The sequence below is a fragment of the Chaetodon auriga genome, chromosome 2, assembly GCF_051107435.1.
Source record: "Chaetodon auriga isolate fChaAug3 chromosome 2, fChaAug3.hap1, whole genome shotgun sequence".
NCBI classification, from domain to species: domain Eukaryota; kingdom Metazoa; phylum Chordata; class Actinopteri; order Chaetodontiformes; family Chaetodontidae; genus Chaetodon; species Chaetodon auriga.
In genome coordinates, this window is record NC_135075.1 from 9638041 (window position 1) to 9657140 (window position 19100).

At 41.1% G+C, this 19100-nt stretch overlaps 1 protein-coding gene across 2 annotated transcripts in view; it reads left to right on the forward strand.

Annotated features, from left to right (window-relative positions):
- The first annotated feature begins 16800 nt into the window (after positions 1-16800).
- The window catches only part of cntn4 (contactin 4), a 137734-nt gene continuing 135434 nt past the window's right edge, over positions 16801-19100 (forward strand). For both annotated transcript variants that reach the window (XM_076753139.1, XM_076753147.1), the window contains exon 1: positions 16801-17295. The gene's annotated coding sequence lies outside the window, so the exon portion shown is untranslated. The remainder of the gene's footprint in view (positions 17296-19100) is intronic.

The window sequence follows — 19100 nt, forward strand, 5'->3', positions numbered from 1 at the left end:
AAGAGAACTTCAGTAGCATAAAACCTCAGGGCAGTGCAGACCTGTAGCACGGCTGAGATGCTGGGGCTTCTAAACGTGGCAGGACTCAGTGCTTCTGCTAAAGGGCTAAAGATAGCTTCAACTGAGGACCGTCAGGTTACTGTGCTCTCTGAAGCTCTTTTCCTTCCCATTTCCCGTTCGACAACATCGTTGAAAAAAACACAAATTACAAGTCATGTTTCCTCTTTTGGGGGCCACTGGTCAGCAGGTGTCACAGACTGTTGGCTCTTGGTTAGAATAGCTTTGGCTATTTTTTAGGCTTAAAATTAGCTTTATTTTTGTGAAACTGTCTCACTTGCTTCAGACTGATCTAAGAGCAAACCTACGACTGGCCCTAACACTGCAGGCCAATCTAAAATTTCTTTGTGAAACCAGCCCAGAGGGTTTAAACACATTGACAGTGACTGTAGCCAGGGTAACTGTACGCATGAACGATGGCCACGGCCCTCAGAATTCTAGAAGGACATAAAAATGAAAAAGTAAAGAATAAAAGAGACTTGAAATCCACCAAAGAAAACTAAAATAACACTATTAAATGTGGCTAACTCTAATGTCAAGAGAAACCAAATCAAAATCAACACTGTCCCACACACAGATAGAAATTCACTGAACACACGATGACAGACTGCAGAGACAAATATCAGCACCATGTGGGTGATGACAGAGATGTCAGATGCATCCAACAATTTCCATCTCCACAAGTTTTCTCCCCTATAGCAAAAAAATTTATCAGAATAAAACTTCAAGCCCCAAATGTTCATATTACGAGGCGAGCCACTGCAGTTTCCTGCTTTCAAATCTCACTCCTCACACAAACAAAAGTCTCTCTCTGCTCTAACATCAAGACACAATCCCCCCTCCTACCCTTTTCACATTTTCAGACACTTCACAATGGAGGATGGTGCTACAAGTGAGCGACTGGCGTAGAGAGACATTTCATTGTCAAACCGACAAAAACAAATGACAAAGAAGTATTGTTGCAGACTCAGTACAATGTTGTGTAACCCATTCACTAGATGCTGCTGTTGAATCTCTGCTCTAATTAGCTTAGCTTAATTAATTGTTTGTTCTCAAGTGTATTTGTTGGTGAAGGGTGACATTGGGGGTGTGCCAGAGCACTCCTGACAGAAGTTGACACAAGTGAAAGGTAAAGAGGAATGGGTGAGGGTCCAAAAATTGGGCATTGTGTGGTTAAAAAAGCTCTCAGTGCTGTAATGCCTGTGGCTGCTTCGCACTGTGCATGAAATAATCTATGATTTCTTGTGCTGAATGCATCCCAAATCTGGCAACATCACCTTGTCTCCTAAAACTTTTATCTACTACTAAATGTTTTTGCCAAATGTGCTTTGCAGAAAATGTAATTGCTTAAGGATTGTGTTTCCAGGCACCATTTTTCTGTGTGCTGCATCTCTGCACATAACAGCAAGTTTCATGTACTGAGTCCATGTGTGGTTGGGTTAAGGCTCTGAAAATCTAAAAAAAAATGACCACGATTTGATTAGAGAAAGGTGGTGGTTTTGGAAAATATTCTGCAAATTTAAATACATATCGCATAAATTATTTGACCAAGGCCACTTTTTATCTGAATCTTAATATGAGTAATACAGGCTTCCTAATTATTACCATATGAATGGCAACCATGCTGTAATTTAGCCGCAAGAAGATAATGTTGGGAAAATAAATGATATCCTCTATCAGTGGATACGCTGGATAATTAAGAGGAACCAGGAGTGCCGTGATCACATCCAGTGTGGCTTAAAAACTACAAGGAAGAGAATGACTCAAGTTTACCAAAACAAGGGTTCTCTATTTTGATTTTTCTGCACAACACTGGCAGTATCTGTAAATCATGGTTATGTGAAGTCCATGTTTGGCGCATCTTATTACCCAAAATATTACTTGTGGTGCCTCAGCAATCACCATAAACACATCAAAATGCTAGCAGAAACCAGGAGGAACATCTGTTACAGGCTGTGACAGCAACTGCAGGATATACGGAAGACAAAACACCCACTACAGAGGACCAACTCAGCAGTCTACCTCCATCCAAGGAACAAGAGACACTCCTTTATGGACACCAATGAATGACTTTTGCACAGAGAAGACAGCTGGGTAAAAAGAAGAGCAAAAGAGACCATCTGTCAAACTGGAATAACCCTTCCTGAAGAAGGTGGTGGGATGATACGACATCACCTAACAGCTGCCTTTAGTGCCACTAAGACATCACTTCCCAAGACATTTCACACTAATTCACACCCAAATTCATAACTCTCACATGACGGCCATGTGACTTCAACGATGTCGGTGTGGCCCCCGTCAGCTCAACTGATGAAGCCTCTTGAAGGAAATCAGATGTCTTCAAGTGTAAAATAGTGAACCCAGTTTCCAGTGACCTAGTACTTGTAAATATCCAGTGTGTGTCTCTGCAGGCTGGTTTTAAAACATTGTATTAAAGATTTCTATACAATCTTGACAATATGTAGAGATTTGAGCAAAGAACTGTTATTTCAGCCATTCTCTCAACATGCAAACAACCTGCAGATGAGAAAATACAGAGCACTCTTCATCGTCCAGTAGCAACCTGTTCATTTCAAGTAGTACCAGAGTTCCTTCTATTCTGTTTTCTTTGAGTGTGAATATTATGCACAATGTTGCTAGCTTATCAGTACAGATGCTGTGTGAGCATAATTAACGTTTTGGTTAATTTCTCAACCTAGAATTGCACTGCAAACAAGCCAAGCTCGGGGTTTATCAAATTCTCATCGAGATTACACCATGATGGGGTTTTTGAGGTTCCAAGCCGGCAGGCCAAGAAGTGGAAAAACAAAACAAAACAAAAAGATTTATTCACACAGAAATTAGTCAATAAATACAAAAGTCCTGGACCCATAAAAGAGGTCACCTACCTAACAAGCTGTACAAGGGGGGACATATATACTGGCTGATCAGACCATTTGTGAGTCAAAGGAGATAACAAAAACAAATTTTCCTAACTAGACTCCAAATGAAACAAAACAGGACAACTAGTCTGCCAGTTGGATTATTTTGATAAATAATTTAAAGAACACCAAAAACCCTCTTACAATTTAAAGAAATAAAGAAAATCCTAAACTAATCTTTCTAAATCCCTCCCTGATCCTGCAGGCACTTGGTACAGTCCAACAGGCCACTTCCTGTATTTAGCTCTGTTCAAGCAGCCGCATGCTTTGCTCAGGCCTGGCCAGATGTCCCTCCAGCAGCAGCCGGACCCTCAACACTGGTAACTCAAAAGACCAACTTTTCCAAACTTAAGGCAAACTAAACAGACCAACTGAGAAACTAGTGTACAGTCAACTTATGCAAAATAAATATGTATATTTTGTATGAAAACAAGAACTATGTGTCATCCTTAGCGTTTGCAATGTGGATGTCATGAGGTCAAAAGGTCAACTAAATGAATAATTAAATGGAAAGAAAACTACTGTGAGTGTAGGAGGGTTAACAACATTATTGCAAGCTGTGTGGCAGCAGCTGCAGCCTTCACAGGGTTAAATGAATATATTACACAGGTCTATTACTAGCATGTCCCCATTAGTGAGGCTGCTGTGATGTAAATTGCACAAATATTAATTAGAGAAAACTACAGTTTAGGTGCATGGACATGCAGGTTCATTGGTAACAGGTGATAGTATCATGATTGGGTATACAAGCAAGGATGGAGCGAGGTTCACCACTTTGTGAACACATGATTGGGTGAAGGAGATTAGTACATGGGCTTTGGGAACACTTTCTAAAAACATGGTGGGTAAAAATATTTTGTTTGCAAATGATTGCACTCTGTTTGTTTTACACAGTATCTCAACTTTGAGGAATTGTTGTTATCTTTAGGCAGGTTAGCTCATGAAGTCAACCGCTAAGTCATGACGCTTGTGTTGCCAAGCAGTGAAAGCAGAGATACTGCCGGACAGCCATTCTTTTCTCTGTGAAAGAATCAGATTTCTTGTTGACTCTTACTTGAAAAGTAAGATGTGTGGTATTTGTGCAGGTGTAATGTAGCTTTATTGGCTCACCCAATTCACCATCTATTTCACTGTGTTTTTCCCTTCATGATTTTTTTTTTTGTGGTTCTATATAATTATCTCTTCCTTGTGAACCACACAACAGAAGTCGACCATGGATATATGTGCGTGTGTTTGTGTAGCCCCCCGGCACATACATATATATTGGTGGTGGTTTGCAAGCATGGCCACTGGGGTGATATAAAACGTTGATGTCTTTCCTCCACTGAATACAAAAGACCAGTCTTGTTGGGGACATTTTAGAGCTAGGGTCATTTTCAGCAAAATGACATATAATTTCATGTCAATATCTTCCCCTCAAAATCACATACAGTGTGGGTGAACACTTCAAATATATGTGACCGAGCTTAACATGATGTTAAGTCTAACTAGGTCTCACATTATCACATGTCCCCGTTGTGTGCTATGAGCACAGAACACCCTCCACGTATCCTTGTTAGCATGTCCTCGAGTATCTCAGCATGCCCAGCTGACACCAGGGAACCGCTCAAAAGACTGTACCTGGAAAGTGTGATGAGATGAGATGTGCTACAGTGAGCAGGGAAATGAAGATCAGTGCATCACTCGTGGGTGATGAGGTGGCACGCTTTAAAACACTAGACTTCTCCCTGTGCCTCCTCACTCTCTCCTGTCTCTCTGTTTATGATCTTTTTCCAATCTGGGAAAAAAAAAGCAAAACATCTCTGTATTCACCGGAGCATCATAGGTGTATCCAGGCCTTTTCTCAAGCTCTGCGTTCAGAGGCTTCAACCTGAAGATGTTGTTTTGCCTGAAAATAGCCTTGGAGAAAATTACACAGCATAAACACAGTCTTTGCCAGTGTTCTTTCTCTTGTAACTTCCATTTTCATTTGCACATGACAAAGGTAATTAATCTGCTGCACTTTGACCTGTGCAGCCTCTGTTTGAGTGCCTGTCTAATTGTTTGTCTGTTATATCCGTGCTCATTCCGCCACTGTTCATTAACAGTTAATGAACACTGATCTGGGATAGCACAGGAGTTTAACGAGTAGTCATATCCACTCAGTGCTTGAAATGGGAAAAAATATACGTGCCAACGCTCCCCTTATTCACATGTTGGCGTGTGTATGGGCCGATCCTTTGACCAGCAGTCGGGCTGTTCATCTTGTTGTCTCTTGTTTTTCTTAATGCTAATGGCACATCAGCAGTCTCTTCACTGAAAGCAGTGAAACTAACTTAGCCTGCTATTCCCAGTCTGCATTTAGTACTAGTTTGGTAGCATTTGACTTTCAAAGCTCTGTTGTGTCATCGTCTGACTCTGTTCATGTTCTCTTTGTAACTTCTTGGAGCCAGGCCAAGGTTAATATTGCTTAGACCAGCCGCTGACAGAGAAAAGCAGGCAGGCGAGAATATCAACAGATGAGCTTCACATGGTGACCCCAGGGTTATGCAGTTTATTTAATGCCATCGTGAATCGTCCAGAGATTCTGATATGGAGACGGCAGAAAAGAGTACCAGTGTGCAACAAGTCAAGGTACACCAAAGAGTGAAATGTAGAAGTGCCGGTAATGCGTACCAGTGAGTGTCGGCCTGCTTCGAGCACTCTATCCAGTCAGATGTGTTAATAGAAGAATGTGTAGTTTTCAAAAACAAAATGCTCTTTTCTTTGGAAAAACACACAATGACAAGGCCAGTCAAACATTGTTCCACCTGTGCCTTCTCCTGATCTTAGATTAAGTGTTTCTTTTCTGCAGGTGGATAAGGAGACACAGAGTCTGAGACTAGAAAAAATATCAGTTGTTTTCTTACATACGGTACATGTTCAGTTTATGCTGTGAACGTCACTGCAACTTCTCATGCTTGTTTTCAAGCAGCGTTCTGCAGTGTCGGCTTCACCTAGAGGCTTCAAGGCTTCCGAAGGTGTCATGTCTTCATTCACTTCAGATTTTCCTATTTTAACATAACAGCTTGCTGTCTCGATCTAAAACATATATCCTGACAATCTGAATTTTTCAAGTTGTTTCTTCCTCCACAGGCACATGTCAGTTCAGGAAAAAAATGTCTCTTATGTGATAAAACAGGTTAACAATCTGATTTTAGTGATATCACATGGGAATGAATACTTAATGAAATGGTTTGACATACGAAGACTATTTTCATAATTGCACGCTATTGAAGTCTTTTAGCTCCGTTTTGGTCTCCTCCAACCCCTGAGGGAAATGTCTGACACATAAATATCTGCTAAACGCTGCACTATGTTCACCAGCTAGTCACTAACTGTGTCTGTGTGCTGTTTAGTGCTGAGCAGGTTGTGTTCAGTGGCTTTTTAGAGCTTTTTCTCTGAACAGAGCTGCCTGCTGCAGCCAAAACTGGTGCTAGGAGAGCTGTGAGAGTGAACCAAAACACTAAAGTTTTGGGCAGCTGGAATGAGCTGAAGCTCATTGTGAAGCTCCATGAAGAGCTGAAAATTCAGCTGATGATTCCCTGAAGGTTCATCGCTGTGAGCGACTTCTTCCACATTCTCACTGTTTTCACATTGTCATTTGATACGTTGTTATTATTGAAATATTGATTGCTGCTTTAAAATTCAAATTCTTCTTTCAAGGATTTCCACGCAAGGCTCTCCAAGAAGTCTATATCATCGCTTTCACATTTTAGTTATTCATTATTAAAATGTTAGCATGTTTAGTAACTTCCTGCTATAAAAGTTGAAGTTGCATTATTTCATCTAATTTCAGACCAGAGCAGCGACTGACAATCAATTACAGTTTAGATTATTTCAAACCCATAGACATAGTATACATAGTTTAAACATGTAGTGTGTTGAAAGTGTTCTGATATAGTGAATTTTCTCCATGTCCTGCAAAGCTATAACTCAGCACCTAGAATTGCTGGAAGCATATCTTATGTGATGTATCATGTCGGAGGCCACTCAAGACTAAAATAATCATAATTGATAATATTTTACAATATAGACAGAAATGCATATATTGGCAGAATGTGGAGAAGAATGCGTAATAGGTCTGTCCCCCATGCTGTCCACCTTTGAAATGCTGTGATGAATTTATATAGCTATATATCTAACACGTGTATTCATAGATATTGTGCAAATCACAGCAAATTTGTGTTAAACCAAATGTTTACAGTAAATACGTTCACAGGCCAGTACCAGGATAAATTACTCTATGGAAGTGTCGGTAAGTATTTTCCGCTCAGCACCTTTTCCTGTGTTTAAGTATCTGACAAGGAAAAGCTACGGAGAAAAATGCACAGTATTGGTCACAAGAGGGCATGTCGCCCTATAAAACAAGCAAGTTGATAATGACTTTTTCAGGAACTAATTTTCTGCTTTGTGGCGCAGCCCATAAAACAAGGTTATTCTCCTCCATCAAGGGATGAATAGAGATTTAACTGTCTTTTCTGTTTATTGTCTCGCAGCAACATTTACACTTTGCTTATGCCACAAATTGAAGAGGGTCTCTGTTGACTTTGTCACTTGTATCCCATGTTTTTTTTTTTTTTTTTTTTTTTTATTAAATCCATTAAGAGCAAGGATAGAAGCACTGATCCATTCTGCATGTTGACAACAATCTCATCTGTGTACACCAAAGATGTTTAACAAGAGCCCATGTGTCCGACCATTTCATCATCTGGTCTTACATATTCTGCATGTGGTCTTTTTTTTAATATTTAAGTGAAAACACAGGATTGCAGCAGCAGAAATCAATGTGACAGTAATGCTGAAATTAGCTTTAAAATGCTGAGCTCTCAGTATTATACAAGCCACCCCATGCACTGTAATTCTCCCACCTGCTAGCACTCCCATAAGTCTGATCCAAACCCCAGGGGTTAGACACGTGATGACTCAGGCGTACTAGATGACAACATGATTTTAATATATGTAGAAGGATAAGGGTTTTGTTGAACACATACACCAGGGCTTCACAAATCATGCAACTGTGCGTGTGTGTGTGTGTGTGCCTGCCTGTAGACCACTTAATTAACATAACGTCCCCTGACAAGGTGTCATAACGAAGACAAAGAGACCTCGGTAATCTTGAAATTCTGCTGTTTAGAAAAGCTGGCATGACGGGCGTTTACAGCTCTCAGTCAAACTATAGCCTTACTGATGAATGACTGCAGCAGTATGACTTAATTATGACTGCACAGGAAATACCGTCCATCCCTAGTAATGACCCCAATGGCCATCGATAAAAAGCCCTGATAAACGCATACTTCCTGAGCATGGATGGATAAATATGGCCTGAGTAATGAGACCCAGGCTGCCGAGGATGACAGCTCTGCTCTATATCATATGCTGCTCTGTGGTTCTGGGGTGGCAGTTGGCAGGGGGGGCGGGGCGGGGGGGGGGGGGTTCACAGGGAGGCTTTCAAACCTCAGTGTGAGCTCTCTCATTCGCGCCTGGCTTTCAGACACAATGGTTGTGTTCTCTGAGAGAAAATAACCCGAGATATCAGAGAGACAGTAATGAGAAATTCCATTTTCGGTCATCTGGTTCTATCTGCGCAACTCCCCACTAGTGCATTCTCAAGTGAAAAGCAATTGCCTCAATCTTACACGTACAGTGTTCTGGCAGAAATCTTCTAAGCGTGGTTCACAATGGCCCTAAGTATACATTAAAAAAACATCATCTGTGTTTCAAATGAAGAGCATCCTTCACTCACTGCACTGATTAACACATTAATTGATTAATCCATTACTTGATTTTTGGTCCTCGTCCTGCTGAAACTAATGAGTCCTCGATAAACTGGCTGTATACGTTGTAAGAAAAAGATAGCGTTCGTTGCTGAGGAAATTTGAACTCTGTCTCGTGGTTCAGATGCTTTACTGTTCTGTGGAGAAAAGACTGATCTTACGGAGGTTAGCAAAGCAGGCATTAGCAGGCTGAGAAGTGGACATGATACAGCCGCAACGCCTCCTTTTTCCCAGTAATGTGAAACATTTTCTTAATGGCTCATCTGCTTCGTGGAGATTGCATGCACAGAAAAGAAGGGATAGGATATGATGTGGACTAAATATCTAGAGTCAGATTAACACCTGCGATGCTTTCAGTGCACAGTAGGAGGTGTATTTTTAGCTCACTGACCAGTCACAGCATCAGTGGGTTTCACTCAGATATTATTGACTCCAGCAAGTGCTGATATTTCCCCCTGGTTAATACTGCCGTTTTTCCCAACCAGTACATCATCTCTGTCGTTTTCCGCTCTTTTGCAGGTCAACTAGGAATATCCTCCATACAGTCTCACTAATTACCACTGGTCTTGCTTATATATTGATTTTTTTAAAGGAGTACATCTTCTTAAATCCCTTTCATTATAATTAAGGCTTAAATCAGGATAATGAAAAAATGGTGGATCAAAGGTTGAATTAATTGCAGCCTTAAGCATGTCATTCAGGTACTGAGGGTGAAGACTTTCATGGAAGGAAACCCCGAGATAGACCAAAGCTGGTTGACTGGAAGAGATACTAAATGCACACTTAGATAGAATATACTTTCAAATCCTCCACATTTTGTAAATTTGGCAATTTTCCTGAGGCTTACTGTCACCTAGTGTTGTCTGTCTCAGCATTTCACTACATACACACACACACACACACACACACACACACACACACATTCATACAAGTCTGAAATTAAACATTAGCACTTTTTCCTTGTAATTTTCACAAATTGTACACACTCTGCAACAACGGTGGGAATGCTAACAACTCAAAATTGTTTGTCTTTGGCTTTATAGACACCAGCTGAACAAACATCGAAAACATCAAATCCCTGAATTAGAATATCTGAGAAATGACTTTCATAACTCTCAAATAAACATACTGTGTGAAACATACTGAAACCACAGCAGTGCCCAAACTAACACATCTTCCAGGAGGATATTACCTGAGGAGCATGCTCAGCCACTAAATACAAAACAATCATTTTGAGTCATCCATGAATAAAAGCCTGGTTATAAGTGACGCACCTAAAGACAGGAATAGAAATATAGGCAATACTTAAAAATAACTATAGCAGTACATTTGAAAAGAAACTTGAAGGTAAACTACAAAGGAATCATCAGTTATTTTTCATGAACACACAGTTTTCAGCACTGAATCCATCATTTTCATAGCTGGTCGCTGCCTTTTTTAAAGTCCTGATCTCACCTGCATGCTGTTGTTGGCTGGGGGTTGCAGCCCAGAAACGTCCTGAACAGAACAAAATGCGAACAAGATAAGAAAATACAGGCAGAGGGCAGTGTCTCTGCTGATAAATACACCGCCACACACTTCTAGTGGGTCATATGACGACTGAGAGGCATTATTGTTGTGTGAGTCTATACATTGTTTTTTAGGAAATTCCTGCATTGTATACCTTAAAATTATGAGACAACAGGCAGATATCACAACAACTGTGAATCCAAAAAAAACAACAAAACACTTTTAGCAATGCTAGTCATGACTGGACAATGGACAATGATGCCAGTTGAATAGCTATTCTCCTCTTGTTTATCATTGGCAGTCATGTTGGCCCAATGTACAACATCATAAAACAAGACACTGGCCACAGAACAAAGAAAACATTTAAAAGCTTCTTACTGAACTCAAAGGACTTTAGCTTCCAGTCCAACATAAAGGTTTAAAACAAACTCTGAAAATCATTTTCTGTGGTGTGGAGATTTTGGGAAATATATACTTCCTAGCATTATTGATAAAATTCAGATGAGAAGATTAAGACAAGTCTAATGTTAAATATAATGCAACACACTGATGATCATCTTAGCTCAGCATAAAAAACCCAAACCCCATGTGGCAGTTCAGTAAGTGTGGCTCTGTTCAAATATCAGAAAACTTGCCTATCAACACCTCTATGGCGGCGGTTCTACGGGGTTTTATGTGCTGGACTTTTTCGAAACCAGGAACAGTAACTGCAACTTTTTCCAGTCTTTATGCTAGGGTGAGCTAATCGGCTGCTTGCAGTAACTGTGCAGACATGAAAGTGGCAGACTATCGATGCTTTTATCAAACTCCTGGCAAGAAAGCAAATGAACTCTTTGAAAAATTCATTTTCTGCTGGGGAGCTCAACCACTATGTATCTGATCATGGTTAAATGAGAGTATGAGACTTTCCGAGGAATACTCGATTTTCATTGGGCATTCTGCATGTTCTTTCGTTGTTGGTCGCAGTCTCGTGTGGCTGAGCTGCAGAGGCCCATCATCCCGCAACTGTGTTTAACAACTTCACTTTTTACAACTTTACAAATCCTCTGATGTAAATGCATAATCTCCCCCTAGTCTTTGAAAGCCTGAACCCTTAACAAGATGTGTTGTGGCGCGATGTGGTGCCTAAAACCCAGGGAGTCATAAATATATTTATTACAGGCCTAGTAAATGAGGGAAGAGAAAATATTATAAATACACTTTCCTTGGGGAATAAATTATGGCACACTGAGACAACTTCCCCCAAAGTCACACCTCTGAAATAAGCATGGAACTGCCAAATGGGGTTTGGGTGTTTTTATTGCTTTTTGCTGTGTGTGTGTGTGTGTGTGTGTGTGTGTGTGTGTGTGTGTGTGTGTTTATATTTGCATGTGCTCTGTACAATGTCATATTTTGGGACAAGTTTTGGACTTTAAACAGGCTGAAAGTTGGACAGTGCATCTAATTAGGGACATAATAGCTGTCTGCAACTGCATTTAGCTTCAGCTGAAAAAGTTTTGTGCCTCCACTGACGTTATGGTTAAGGTCTGGGAAGCCTCCAGGGAATTAATATGCAAATCAATGAAATGTTCCTAAAACTGACACAAATAAACAAACAAAAAAAACAGTGCTATATGTGCATGTGAAACAGAACAAAAAAGTAGTTCTGTACACATCCACATGTCTAAGTTGCATTTTGAAACACACTGGTATCCTGTGGAAGTAATGATTCAGCATTAAATGGAAGCCAAATGCAGCAAAAACTGCTGAATTATGGTCAAAGCTTCAGTATGAGGCAGGAATGAACAGTGTAGGAATGGCTTGTCAAAGCTACTGAGTATCATCCTTTAAAGCATTTGACATATTCTAAGCTGAACTGAACTGAGACTCCCCCTCACCGACACTTCGATGTCCTGCTGATACTCTGCACTTCTTTAGCTCTGACAGCCTGTGTTATTATGTAAATGTCTGTGTTCAGTGTTCACACACATGCCACCGTTGTGACAGTCCATGGAGTGCGGGCTGAAATCGGTGAATACAGATGGATTCACTGGTGTTACTAGAATCAGTTTATTGATTGAGGTGGAGATGCAGAGAGGTTATGGACCAGTTTGACCTCCCGCCCCTGCATCCCACGTCAATATCAGTGGCGAAAATTGATCATTTCAGGCAATCCGGCTTAATCGAAGGGAATCCTGTCTGAATGGTCAGAGAACATGTTGAATGGTGGTGAGGTGATTTATCCACATGAAGCAGAGAGACGAGTGATTAGCCAGTATTGTTTGTAGGAAAACTTCATTTAACACTGTGTGTTCTTCATTCACTGGAATGGGAGCACTGGGTGGTGTTAGGCTATGTGGAATCACTATAGGAACTTACTGTACCTGTGGCACTCAAGAGACAGATCATAGTCACTTTACTGTTGTTCATGTCACTATCATGAAACCTATTACAGCTTCACCATATTAGTGTCATAACCAGATAATATATTCTTTAAGTAAAATTCATGTATTATTATGAGACTGCAGTAGTTCTTTCCTCAAGGAAACTAGGCATATGGAAATTGTTCTCTTGGTCCCGTGGGTGGTCTCTGAGTTTGCACAAAAAGCCAAGCATGAGTAAAACACTTGAATGACTCCTGCTGGGAGAAGTGCGCTCCTGAATCCCAAATTGTTGTGAGCGCAGGAGAGATTGGGATTTTTCAAAAAAAGACATTTGCAGACTTGTTACTGAAGTGTTGTAAGACAAGGCAGAAACCCAGAGTTTTTTTTTTTTTCTTTCATTCTGTCATTCTTTTGAGGACTTTTTAATAGATAGACATCAGACTACAGGCCTGCCTCATTTGATGAGATACTGTCCCACATACCTGAGAGGGTGTTTGTTGTTAAATATGACCTAGAAAAAGACGTGAATACATGCTCATTTTAGGGCCACACTGGAAAGAGTAAAAACACTGACTTTTCAAGCACAAAAGTGAGATATTACTGGATTTTGCTGCAAATACACTTTTGTTTGGAGAACTGTTGAAAAAGCAGATGCTCTTTACCTCCTTAATATTTGTACAGGCTGCGCTTTTCTTCAGATATTTGTTTTTATTTTCTACTGGCCTGACTAAAACTGACTACATATTTAGAAAAGGTCTTGAATTGGTAAACCTTTTGTATGCCACAAAACTGACCTTTCACATTTGAAGTTGCAAAATATAGACACGGTCATGAAGGATTGCTATTACATTAAATAAGCCCATATTTAATGTTGTATCTGTCGTATATGTAGAAGCATATGCAACCTGATAGATCAAGTTGTACAAATATATAACATATTTCATTTTGTTTGCCAAAAAATCCTTCACAACAGCATGTTGTCTTACAAAGTGATATTACTCGTGTTTGGGGTCAAGGGTCTAACTCCCCGTTAGAACTCTCATGAACAAACCATTAAAAGTCTCCAGTAACAAATAACAGATAACAGACTTGCATTTGAGATGTGTAGTTAGAATAGTGCCACGCAGATATATAGTTTATGAAAATCCATTTTATTTAAGGAGTTCAAATAGAGATAACATGTTTTGGGTTGGCCGTTTTTAATAAAAAATTCTCAGAGAATTAGAAAAGTCACAGTATCACGTGTCAGTGTGTTGATAAAACAAACGAAATGGTTCTCCTCAGTTTAGCATCACGCTCCTATGACATTGTTGGACTCACAGTGGACAGTTTAAAAGAAATGAATTAAGATCAATGCAGGAGATACAAAGATCTGCATCCTCCCATCCACGAACCTGGCACCTACATTACCCATGATGCAACTGCCACTAATGTATCCTCAGGCAGAGATGAGGAGTGGGCTGAAGAGGTCTGGTCAGCTCAGTTCCTTCTAACTCCTCTGTGACTCAAGTGGCATCACTTGAGGCAGTTTATCAGACTTCATACGCTCCGTCTGGAGGCACAAGGAAGAGGCTTTCTGGGTTTTTTTTGGCACTATGCACTAGTACTCCTCGGGTGTTCAGTTTTTAAAGAGGTCTCAAAGTCTCCACTTGCGCAGTCAGTACGTTAGGGTTAGCCAAAAACACATTTTTATCTTCAAAATTTGAAAGGTTTCTGGCCCCTATTTTACTTTCCATATCTGAGAATCAGTCATTACATGTCACCATGTGACTGGTATTTCACTTATCCCTAAAAAGAGGCTCTATTAAAAGTCGCAACTCTTTTTTTTTTTTTTTTTTTTTTGATCTATGACAGCTATCTGTTATCCCTCATGATCCCACCCTTTAATATTGCTTGCTGAGAAGGCATTTGATTGGGCGTTGTGGCATTATCTTTTTTTGGTTCAAGATTTGTCTCTTGTGTAATGGTGCTCTATTCGTCCTCATTGCCGACTGTCTGAACTAACAGCAATCGCTCCTATTTCCCACATTGCTTTCAAAAGTATGAAGCATCCCCTTATGCTGATGACATGCTTTTATACCTACCCTACCCCTTAATTAGCTTAACAAAAACATTTAGTCTACTCGAAGACATTCACAAAATATGGGGATATAAAGTTAATTTACAAAAGAGCGAGATAATGTAGCTGAAAACTGCAGCCAAGTTAATTGCATTTGGTTAATTTCCCCTTAAAGTAAGTACACGCAAATTCAAGTACTCAGGAAACTGGGTCACACATGACTTTAGAGCTCTCTCATCCCCAGTGTGTCAAATACAGACGCTTTGTCACGCCCCTCGGTGTGGCACCAGGCTTTCAACTAACTCTACTGTAAAACAAAGTACGTCAACATTAGACAATCAGAGCAAGGTGACGTGGTATAGAGAGCAAGACAGTTTGTGTCGCGTGAGAAATCACAAGTGGACAATCTTTTCCTAAACCTAAGCAAGCAGTTTTGGTGCCTAAAGCTAATAAATTGTGATTGTTTCACAACCTTAACCACGTAGGCTTTGTGACAGCTGCATCGCTGGGTTGAGAATTTGTTGCCGGAGCAGTTCCTCTAACATAGATGCATATGCATATATTACAGTGGAGTTAGTTGAGTTGAAAGTGTGGTGCATCTCATGCAGATGCTGAAGGATGCCCGTGACAAAGCAATGGTATTTGATGCAGCGAGAATGAGACCAGGTTGGACTTTAAAGACCTATTAAAAGCTGATTAGTCCTCATTTGTCCGAAACAAGAGCTGAAACTTTGGGGTTTATCATTAGGAGGAAGAATCAGTACAACCACAATGAATGTACTGCCGAAGCTTGTATTTCTTCCCTGCTCAACACCCATAGATTTTGGAATTTAACACTGAATAAAAAAGTGTTCGGGGGGGGGGGGGTGTTCCTTATTATTCCTTGCTACACTCAAATAATTTGGAACTCTAAGATTTGGGGAGTTTCCTGATGAAGTGTGGAAGAAGGCTTCAGATACATTTGGACACATTCCTCCTCAATCTGCTTACACCTTACAATTATCCAAATCAAGGTTTTACATAGTCTTCACTGGTCTAAAGTAAGATTAACTAAGTTCACGCCTATAGTGTTGATCCCCTGTGTGACCGCTGCAGGCAAGCGCAAGCCGCCCTTTCACTGTTTTTGGTTTTGTCCAAAAACTAAATAGTTTCTGGCGATCAATGTTTCAAACCTTTTCAGACGTTGTGGAAGTACCCATTGAACCTTCTGCTACTGCTGCAGTGTTTGGAGTAGCTCCACAAGTTATCCATCTTAGTCGAAAGGCAGAAAAATACAACAGCTTTTGCATCTCTTTTAGCTCGATGACTTACACTGCTTAAATGGCAGGAAACATTCCCTCCAACCTTTAAGCTATGGATTAAAGACCTTACACATCATTTGACTTTGGCATAAATTCATTATTCCACATCAGTGCGTGCTCAGAAATGCTCTGTTATATGGCAAACATTTTTAACCTGTATAGAAACAATGAATGCCACTGATGTTACCCCATTTCATTCGTAATTTACTAAACTTTAATCTATTTTTTTTTTATTATGTTTTTTTAATTGAATTGAATTTTTTATTGTTTGTTGAACCCATGCTTTATGTCACATTGAGTTTCTTTGTGGAACTGTGAAGCCGATTGTGTTTGGTTGCTGGGTGGTGCTGTGGGAATGAGGCTCTGCTGGAGCGGAAACATGGCGGGGGTATTGTGCTCTATCTGTGATTTGTTGCACTTTTTTATGACTTTAAATGCCAATTAAAAGACAAAAACTTGAGCAATAACAATGCAAAAATTTGAAAATTTCATACTATGTTTACTCCAAAAAAAAAAAAGAAAAGAAAAGAAAAAAACTTGGAGAGTGCACACTAAACTGTTCACTCCAGCATAACAAGCCAGCTGAAAGGTGTATGGTCAATCAACATCTCTGACTGCTTGGACATCCCAGCAGCTGGAGGAGGAGGAGGAGGGAGGAGGTGAGGAAGAAATAGTATTAGGAGGAGGAGGAAGTCTGTTCCGCTTGGATGGCCGGAGCAGTGAGGAGGCTGGTCGCTGTGGTGGGGAGGGGGGGGCAGACAAGACAGCGCTCTCTCTTTCTCCTCTTCCCTCAGCCTCTCTCCTCCTTTCTCCGCCGGGCGCGTGTGCGTGCGTCCCGCTCCAGCACGGCTCGAGGAGGCAGGGAGGGAGGGAAGGAGGCAGGGAGGCAGAGCCACTTGACGCATCGTGAGTGAGTGAGCACACCGAGGCTTCACTTTCCAATATGCAACCTGCGAGACGCCACGCCGTCAGCTACTTGTGCTACTGACACTGAGAGCGAGAGAGGCAGGCATGGAGGTGCAGTAGTGGAGCAGAACAGCCCAGAACAGAACAGAGCAGCACAGAGCAGCACAGCAAAGCAGAGCAGAGCAGAGCGCAGGGCAGCCTGTCAATGTAGCGCTGCACAACAGAAAGAGCAGCATCTTTGCGCGCAGGTCACACGGATATTTTTGGCCGGGGGCGCCGCCGCGACTCGACAGTGATGTCTGAGTGCAGAATTTTGTTTAGTGACAAAATACGGATTAATCTGAGGCTGTGAATTCCTCGGAGACATTACTGCTGTGAGCACAGGTAAGATTTTATTATTATTATTATTATTATTATTATTCCGTTCTTTTCCATACTGTAACTTTAGCATCCCTTAAGTTAAACCTCCATCAGCTCCGCTCAGCAGTAGAATCAGCCCAGACGCATAAAGCTCAGTCTACATCCTAACTTTTCACAGATTACATGAAAACCTTGACGCTGTGGGGAACAGGGGAGGCAGCAGCCGGGATTGCCTTCTCTGAATTTCACCCTCTGCTGATCCCATTTGCCCGCGTATACTTTGTTGTGGGACTATCATGGTGGAAAGCAAAGTAATCTGCGAGTGTGTGCGAGCGTCTCTCCGATCAGTGCAGATGTTTAGTAATCCTCCGTCGTTGACCCTCCTATAAATAATCCCTGTCGGATTTTGCTGATTATGCCGCCGCCGCTGCCGTTGATGACCACCTACCGAGGACACGGGTACCCGTCGTGTCCTGGATACCGCGGGATTAAACCGGAAAACTTGAGCTCCAGCGCAAACACGGCGCTGCTGTGCGTCTTTAAAATTCAGTCTTTAATAGTGGAAACCCTTAAATTATGCACTTTTAGGATTAAAGCAACCCCAAACTCATTCTTCATTGAAAGTCGTGGATGTGTTTGTTTTGGTAGTTTGCTGCCTCATGATGCTCCTGAGTGGAGATCAGAATGAATCAGCCTTTAGTCACTGTATCACTAATGGAGTTTATCAGTGCATGTGTCAGTCAGTACATAAGCTGTCTGGTGGTTATTGGGCCTGGAATCTGATGACCAGCAAATGCCATCCAGCTAAGTCTGCTTTAATATGTTAATAGATATGAGCATCTGTGCAGCTTCAGCACATCATGATGTGCCAAGTTCTGCCGAAACTGTCCTCTCAAATGATAACTGAGATTGATTCCCGTAGACTGTCTCTGCTCCGTAACACAAGAGAGGCTAAACCTGGCATGTACAGACACAGTCTGAGAGGATGTGTCTGTTGATAACACCTAATGGCACTCATGGCAAAATGAGCATCTATCTGATGATGTACGTACTTTGTTCATTCACTAGTAAGCCAGACTTAAAAGTCTGACTGAGGACCAGGTCCGGGAGCTCAATGTGTGATCTGTTGCATAGGCCAAAGGTTATGCAGGAAAAAAAAAGAAACTTCACTTGAAAGAGATTGAGAAAGATTATTCTACAGCTCAGTCTTGACTTGTGAACATAAGTGTACAATAGCTCTCCAAAAGAGACAAGAGAGCAGAGACTCTCAAGCTCTAAGCATAAATATTTAAGATTTAGAAAAAAAATGACCAAATTAAAGTCTGGGGAGTGGAGAGACTGTACTACTAATTTAACTACCAAATGATCAAAACTTCTCACAGGAAGCTGTATTGATCAAGATACTACAGACACCAACTGGAGCTCAATTAACTGCATGTTGACTGGCAGCTGATGGTATCCGAGCCCAGTCTTTTCAATCTGCGCACAAATAACAGGACTTTACACAGTGAAATTGCATGCAGCACACACGGCAAAGTCCAATCACTTGCGTGCAAGTGATTCGGCAGTCCTTCCCATTAACTCCTAAGGAAAGCAGATGTGTCCAAATACCAGGGATGAAAAAGGCAGGAGACGTAGTATGAAGGGTGAGAAACATCAAACGCAGGACTCTCACCCAGGAGACGGCTGCTCTGGTCCCATGTGACGCCAGAAATCAACGTTAATTAACAAGCAGCACTTCAGTACGTTAGTGGATGTCAGGTATTTAACTTAACGTCATATATGGAACATAACTGACCATTTCACGTGAACCACGTGTTTATTTTTGT